The sequence below is a fragment of the Macrobrachium rosenbergii genome, chromosome 54, assembly GCF_040412425.1.
Source record: "Macrobrachium rosenbergii isolate ZJJX-2024 chromosome 54, ASM4041242v1, whole genome shotgun sequence".
Taxonomy (NCBI): domain Eukaryota; kingdom Metazoa; phylum Arthropoda; class Malacostraca; order Decapoda; family Palaemonidae; genus Macrobrachium; species Macrobrachium rosenbergii.
In genome coordinates, this window is record NC_089794.1 from 56,362,348 (window position 1) to 56,371,501 (window position 9,154).

Consider the following 9,154-nt stretch of genomic DNA (forward strand, 5'->3'; position numbering starts at 1 on the left):
ATATATATATATATATATATATATATATATATATATATATATTTTATATATATATACTGTAAAAGATAGAAGCAATAAGACCCTCAAATTTCAGACTACAATTTAGATGGAAGAGAATGCCATTAAGCGTCTCACTTCTGAGATATTAAAGGACGTTTGTAGCTTAATGCTTGTATATGAATTACGGTGATGCGATAAAAAGTCATATATGTATATATATATATATATATATATATATATATATATATATATATATATATAAATAAATATATATATATATATATATATATATATATATATATATATATATATATATATATATATATATATATATATATATATATATATATATATATATATATATATATATATATATATATATATATATATATATATATATATATACTGTAAAAGATGAAGCAATAAGATCCTCAAATTTCAGACTACAATTTAGATGGAAGAGGATGCCATTAAGCGTCTCACTTCTGCCAGGCCCGTTGGGGGGGGGGGGGGCGAGTCATTTGCACCTTCCCTACACCTCACGTGGTGCACTGTAGGCATTACAAAAACATGTATGTATTGTCCTTACTTTTTAGCTTTTAATTTTTTCTTCATTTCCGATTAAGTTGTTTAATCATGCTGTCAAACACATCTAACTGTTACTTCTTAGCTCAGCTTTATGTTTTTCTACCAAATCTACCTTTATATCCTTATACTATGTTGCCTTTATGTTCCGGTTCTCTTTATCCTGCTCTCCATCCACACGAGCTCCCTCTTTTCACTGTCTTACCTGCTGAATGGCCGAAAGTGCCCAGTGATTGGCTTGGCAACCTTAATCTCAAAAATCAGTTACTTTATCTAACTGGACAGTCTCTCTTTGGGGCGACTGAGGACGGACTATTAACTATTGAAACAGTGGTTCTTCAGATAGAAATGAAAACAGACAAATATGCACAGAAAAAATAATAACCTTGACTGAAATTGTTTCCTTGGTTGTTTTAAATCTTCTGAAACTTTTTGTTAATAGGAAGTCAAGTCTGAGGTAATAAGGCCAGAGCGTTTTCACTTTATCAAAGCTCATTTCCAGGAACCCCTACCCCCCTTTTTTTCACGGAACAAGGGAAATACTTCTGTGTGGAAATTATTAATATCTATTAATTTATTTAATTTTCATTGGAGCAAGAGCATCACAGCTGAAACTAAGTGAAGCCTTCCACTACGATGATTAAATTGATTAATTTATATATATATATATATATATATATATATATATATATATATATATATATATATATATATATATATATATATATATATATATATATATATATATATAACCATGGAGCAAAGGCGAAGACACAGCGCACATCACATTTGCATCAAGATCAAGGGCAGGAACACAAAAGCAGATGACACAATAACCATTTATTCCGACGTTTCATGATTCTTAATCACATCATCAGGGAGATCTACGACAATAAAATACAATATATTAATATAAATTAATTAAAAGAGTTATATACAAGACTTTACTTTAAAAACGTAGAAAGCAAGCTAGGAAAATTTATAAAAATAGAACACAAAAAGATAAAATTATCAAGAACAGACAACACTCTCATGCACAGACGCACTTAGAAACAAAATAGTGAAAAACCTGACAACATACTTAAAAACAGATGCACTTAAAAAACACTGGAGTGTAACCTACCAATCCAGAGGCCAAGGACACACTAAGTATAAAACACCCATATACACACACACAAAAAACAAAAAATTTCGAAAAAGGCAGAGAGTTAAGACAAATACAAGGGTACAGCAGTTGTTTGACAATTCAGTGAGGGAACTCGTTGTTTAATATTCAGTGTTTCGAGAATAAGTAGTTCATGAGGACTGCTTGTATAACCAATAATCTTAAAATCTTCATAGTTGATATCTGTTTTGCATTTAATGGTATGACTACGTATATTAGAGGATTCTGGGTTAGTTAATAGGTACCTGGTTCTATAATTTATCCCTCTGTGGGAATCGGCCCTCACCTTGAGAAGCCGCCTGGTGGATTCAATATATTTTCCTAAATTACATTTAGGATTGTACTCATAGACAACACCGGACGACATCAAAGGCGGTAGCCGATCCTTAAATCTGAAAAGAGAGCTGATACTTTTTGGGTTCTTAGGAATTAGTTTAAGATCGATGGCCCCAATATATTTTTGGACGATTTTCATGAAATCCCTTCGAAAGCGGTCATCATATAAGAAGGGAAAAGTTGCATATAATGGAAGTTTGGGCACATTATAACACTTTGGCTTATTGGAGAATTTTCTATTTAGAAGTTTTTTGAGGATCCTGTAAAAAACATGAGTGGGGAAACAATTATTGGTGAAGTATTGTTGTAAGAAGACGATTTCTTGGTGAAAGAAGACCCAATCCGACGTTAGAGATAAAGCACTATGTAATAAGGTGTAAATAGAGTTAAGTTTAAAATTGATAAAACAAAAGCTATAAAAATTGGACCCCAGACCAGTAAAAGTTTTCTTTCGGAATACAGAGGTATTAAACTTATCATTATCCTTAGTTACGAGAATGTCTAAAAAGGCTAGCTTGGAGTCGTATTCTTTTTCAATGGTAAAAGTGATGTTTTGATGATAGGAGTTAGAAAATTCTATGAAGCGTTCTGCATCGTGGTCTTGTTTAAATAAAATAAAAGTGTTATCAACATATCTGGCATAGAATAGGGGACGATAAGCCAGGGGGCACTCATCGAGTAATTGCTCCTCCAGGGAGCACATGAAGATGTTGGCGAACGTAGGTCCGAGAGGAGAACCCATGGCCATTCCTTCTATTTGCCTGAAAAGCACTCCATTAAAAATTAAGGCCGTGTCCAGCACGGCCAGTTCTAAAAACATCTTGAAATGTGAGCGACTAAAATTATGATACGATGAATCGGGTGTGGGAAAAAGTTTGTCCAAAATGATATCTATGGTTTCTCTAACTGGTATATTGGTGAACTATGTAATATGAGGAAGTCTGCATGAGCTCATAATGGAATGGCATCTCTGTAATTAAGTCGATTGCGCTAGGATCATATTTCTAGTTAATAACCTCATGTGTAGCTCCTAATTATAGTACATTATTAGATGCCCTGGAATTCCCGATCCCCATATCTCCGAAGAGCTTCATGAACTATAGTAGAATTGACGTCATATTCTCTAAATAACTTAGATATTTTCCAGTTCGAAACAAAATAATTTATGTGGATAAAAGATTAGCTTAATGCCCAATCCGAAACCTAATGGTAAGTAAATGTCAAATGATTTGTATCAAGATGTCAAAAAGAAAGTAAGTAGGGGAGGGGACCTTGGTAATTATACGATTTATGGACTTTGTATCGTTCCCACCTGGCGTAGTTCCTCACTTTCCCCGTTTTGTCTCTGGCTTACTCTGGGTGTATACAAGCTCGTTCGTCCACCTTCGCATAAATGAGACATCCTAAAACGTAATGCTCGTGAATCCCACTTCCTTCATGTAACCTGACAAGTATAAGGTGAATAATTCTTTCTTTAAGGCGAACTGCTGCAGCTAATCATTTTAAAGGATGAGGTTTAGCTACGAGGAAGGGGATGATTTTCAAAGATAAAGTGGATATCAGAAGGTGAAGGAGAAGAAAGAGGAAAGGTAATATCAACATATTAACGTGAGAACTAGTACATTTTTAGGCTCGTAGTATTGGAAAACTATTACCAAACAATCCCATAAGAAAAAATTGCTCTATACCCAAGGATACATATGATTCTTTTGATAGCTTGTATCAACTGTCGCACGGTGAAAAATTAAACATAATTCATGTCCCCATTTGGCTATAGGCACCATGGCACGTTAGGGTTAGCTGACAAGATAGTCTCTCGCGCACATGACATTTGCCAAATATTCTTTTTATATTGTAACATTAATAATTATATTACTTTGCATATTTTAGCAATAATGATAATAATGTTATGAAATGAACAATGAAATCTTTCATGTTATAGTCGTATCAGTGACTCATTTGCTTGAATGAGTCGCTTATATGAAGATGTTTCAGTCAAAAGTGGATAGTATAAAACAGCTCAGATGTCCAACGAATTTTTGGTCGGGACGAAAATTGTAAGATTCAGTTTTCAAAACTGAATGAATACCTTTAAGCTGATAAATACCGATAATTCCCAGAGTGAATTAAAATTTTAAATACCTGGACTTTGAGAATAAAAATAACCTCTCACTTGAGTGAGGTTGACTTTTTCTAAACACACTGCATTCGTGCATAATATGACATCACAGCAATCACCGATACATTGTGTATATCATGAAAATCTAATGTCAGTCAGTGTTCTTAGGACATAACGTGACAGCAAATGAATAGGGCATTATAGTTATTTCTTCTTTAATCGTCACATCAATAGGGACTGGTAGTTAGATACTTTTTTTTAAGTATTCTTTAGACTTTCATGCCATAAGAATTTTTTTTTTTTTTTGTCGGTTCACAGGAAAAATGCTGTTTTTATCTTTATGATTATAGAAGGGTTGACTCAAGATTTTCATAGAAAATTATAGGGTCACAGTTTCACAGCTTTAGTAAATAATTTTCTAGAATAATCCGAATTCGATACCAGAACCGAAAGATTTCATTTTGCACTAAATTATTATATGCATTTTCTAAAATAAACAAACCTTATCCATCAAGCGAGGACAGATGAAACCTTTCCACCCTTTTACAATATACTTTAGAGAAGGGATTGAACCTCTTAGTCATTTGAATAATTAAATTTTATTCCTCTGGAGGGGTTAGATTATCCCCTTGTATTTATGGGAGCATTTTCAGCCCATAGATAGGTTGCCTGGCTGGCTATTATGACATCAGCCTCAAACATCAAACTTAACAGAAATTTTGACCACTAATAAGAAATAAATCCCCGGACACTTAAGTAATTAATATGAACTTTTTTTTACAAAAAGAAAAAAAACAAAAAGTTTTCGTGTTTCTTAAAAAGAAAAAAAAAAACAAGTAAATGAAATCACAAAAAGTAAAAAACATAGGTGAAGAGAAATGAGGCACACAGCGGAAGAAAAAAAGTTTTCAGTCGTTTTGATCACTTGGAGAGAAAGGAGAATGGAGTAGTAAAAACCGAACTCAAATCAGATTATTACAAATAAAACGGAAAATTTTAAAATGGGCTAAAAATGTGCAACAACAGTACCACTGAACTTAGAAATGAGAAACCCAATGTTACATGGAGTGTTAAAGAAAAAAATATGGAATGACGCATTTAATATGTAGCCTAACAGTTCGACTCGTTGTTGATGAGGTGCGGAAGTCAAGGTTGTCATCAAGGACAGTTTATCCTTGGTCGAGCAACAACATAAAAGATGCTACGGAGACGTCATATGCGTCTGACAAAATATCCTGTTATTATTATTATTATTATTATTATTATTATTATTATTATTATTATTATTATTTGTTGTTGTTGTTGTTGTTGCTGTTGTTGATCTTTTTGTATATACCGAGTACTTTGTTCCCATGTTACCGTAAATATATGTTATAGAAACTATTTTAGAAAAACCGTTACAGATCACACATAAAACCACGTTATCGAAAGCAAAGAACCAGTTCATTTAGGATGGGAAGGAAAGCGGTTGGCAACTAATCGGGTAATGGTGATATGTCAGCGTAGGAAGACAACCACAAAGTTTGAACTCGGGTGCATGTCGCGCCTTACAAATATTAGTTTGGGCCATGAGAGCTCAAGTGGGAACAACAGCCTCGGATGAGCATTTTCAGAATCGGCTCGCCGTGCTCTCACTGCAGGCAATGATAGTGAAAACGAATAGTGAAGGGATGATGATGGTGAATTGTGTAATGATTATGAACAACGGCGTAGCTAGGAAGTCATGGTAACTATGACGTGGTTATGACTCTAACCACGTTAGAGTCACATACGTCCGCCGGAAGCTCTATAAAAGGCGATGATTAGACAGAGGGCAGTCCAGATGAGAAGAGAGAAGAGGAGAGAAGGGCGGAGTTCGTGAGATTTTTAATTGGTGAGTGCGGAGGTGACCTACAAGATTTCTCTCACACTTTTGGATAGGGATTGGGAAAACCTCAGAACTCTGCACAAGTTGTGAGAAAGTGACACTTCAAAATTTGTTACTCAACGCATTACCTACAGACTTAATGAACTTTATCTTAAAGGTCAGTTTGTCCTTTCTCCCTATAGAGAGCAAACCATAATGCTTGGGTGAAATTGTAATTAATAAGGAAGGGATAATTAACAAAGAAAACTAATACAGACAGTAATCCCCCTTTTTTTAAGAATAATCGATAAAACAAAAGCAAACGCAGTTCCAACATGTAAATACAAAATTTAACGGCCACCGTCATATGTTAACTTAGTCATTACTCTTACTATATATATATATATATATATATATATATATATATATATATATATATATATATATATATATATATATATATATATATATATATATATATATATATATATGAATGTCTTTTCCTGTAATACTACAGTGTAATATGAAAATAAGAAGGCCCATAAACACTATTTAAACGTGGAAACCATATATTTCGGGCACTTGTTTCTGTGCCCCTGTTCACTGGTAGAATATGGACAGGTGAAAGTTACAATGGTATATATACAAAAACATGAAGGTGTGGCCTTAGGCCTCCGATGTTAAGGAGGTGGCGTTTCTTAGAAGGAGGAGATTGACCAAATTCCTAGTGGTTTTTGGCCTCATTAGCTCCCGTTTGGCGATGGATCTGGCGGTCGCGTTTCTTGGGTCATCTTCTTCAAAAAGGGTGCGAGGATTAAGGTGTCAATGGCGTCCGATTTCCAATGTCCTCCTGACAGGTTCATATTGTTGGTTTGATTGATGATAGCAGATTCCAGCATCTTTCTTTTGTACGGACAGCTACTCTTGAAAACCAACTCCGCCCACTCCAGTTAATGACATGCCCTGTATTTCTAATATGTAGGAAAATTCCCGAACTCTCCGAAGCGTAACGTACTGATCTTTTGTGCTCTGTTATTCTTTGCGAGAGCGATCTACCTGTCTCGCCTACATAAATGTCATGACAATTACTACACGGTATCTTGTAAACTCCGGCTTCTTCCCTTTTGTTATTTAAGTATACGTTAACGAGCGAACTCCTGATGGATTTGGGATAATGGAAAATGAAAGGATTATCAGAACTGAGTTGCTCGGTGGCCTTTTGGATGTTTTCATCGTATGGAAGCTTTATTTTGTTGTTGAAATCTATTTGTCTGTTGTGAGTGGGACCTCTATAGTATATTTTATTTGCTTTATTAATAGCCCTCTCGATAATGTGTGGTGGATAGAGCAGTTGCGTTAGGTGTTGGCGGATCGTGTTAAATTCTTGATCCAGGTACTCATTTGAACATATCCTAAGTCCTCTGAGAATAGGTTGCACCCTACCATGATTTTTACGGAGACGTCGTGGTAGCTTAAGAAATGAATGTAGGAGACAGCGAAGGTGGGTTTTCTATATACTGTAAATGCATACCTGTTCTGTTTTCTTATGATCAGTACATCTAGGAACGGCAGTTTTCCGTCCTTTTCCCATTCTGTTTTAAATTTTTATGGTCGGAACTAGCGAATTTAGCCTATTAAAAATTCCTTAAAGTCCCCCAGCTATTGTCCCAGAAAGTAAAGATATCATCTACGTATCTAAGCCAGATCATGTTATGGGGTTTGATAGACGACAAAAGTTCTGTTTCGAAATATTCCATGTACAAGTTTGCTAGAAGGGGTGATAGGGGACTTCCCATGCTACAGCCAAATTTTTGTTTGTAAAAATTACCATTGAAAGAAAACACGTTGTTAGTTACACAGAGGTTGATAAGTTTTAAAGTTTTATCTATGCCAAGAGGAAAATGGTCTTCATATGGTTGTAACTTCCTCTCTAAGAAAAAACAACACGTCGGCAATCAGGACTTTAGTAAATAATGAATCGACGTCTAGACTGAGCAGTTTGATGTTGTTTGAGGGGATGTTTAAACTATTAAATTTTTGTATGAAATCTTCTGCATGTTTGACGTGGGAGGATGAGAAGGTTCTAGAAAGGGTGATAACAAGTCTGCGAGCCATTTTGATAATTTGTACATGAAAGAGCCCCTGCTAGATATTATGGGGCGTAAAGGAATCCCATCTTTATGTGTTTTCGGAGGCCGTAAAAATAGGGGAGAGAGGGTTGATTACCTTGAATGTCTCTAGTAATTCTATGTCTTTTTTATTGCCCCCTATGGTTCTAACTGATTTGTTAAACTGAGCAGCAATATTTGTTGTGGGATCTTTCGTTAATTTGTCGTAGGTCTCCGCATCGTTTAGAAGTTCTTGAACTTTATTGATGTATGTCTCCTTGTCTAACAGAACTATTTTCCCGTCTTTGTCAGATTTTGTGATGATGATATCCCCTTTTTCTTAAGCTAACTAATGCATTTTGGAATCTTTTCGGGAGCATTTTTTTGTTGTTATTTTGCTCCAAGACATTTAGCAAAATGCCTTTGAGACATGCCTCTTTCTTGTCATAGTTGTTTTTGCAAAATGTTTATCAAAAGCAACTAGGAAATTAAGATTACTCTCAGGACCAGGTTTTAGAGCGAATGAAACTCCAAGATTTAAAACGGTCTGTTCTTCTGCAGTGAGGGGATGGTTAGAGATTCAGCACATTATTGGGAAGGCCAAGATTATTCCATACGCTGTTCCTAATCAGTCTTTTAATTTGTAGCACAAATTTCTGGAGTGGGACTCACTGTTCTCAATAGCACCTGATAGCACAAAATATGAAAGATATCTGTACATACCATCATCCCTGCACATGAGGCGAAGTGACGTGGCTAGCTCACTTATTTTCTTCTAATCACATAGATGTCTTGGTGTGTGGCTTGTATTCTGTCTTGGAGGAATGTGCGGATGGAGTCCGGAAATGGGTCTGACGCCGATGTCCAACGCGTGAAACCGTACATTTTGGGAGAAACTTGTTCCTGTAGGCATTCTTGTAGAAAATTTCTCTGATTCTTCCTCTTGTGTAACCCATGTACTAGCCGTTCGTACCGTCTGAAGATGTGCTTGACAG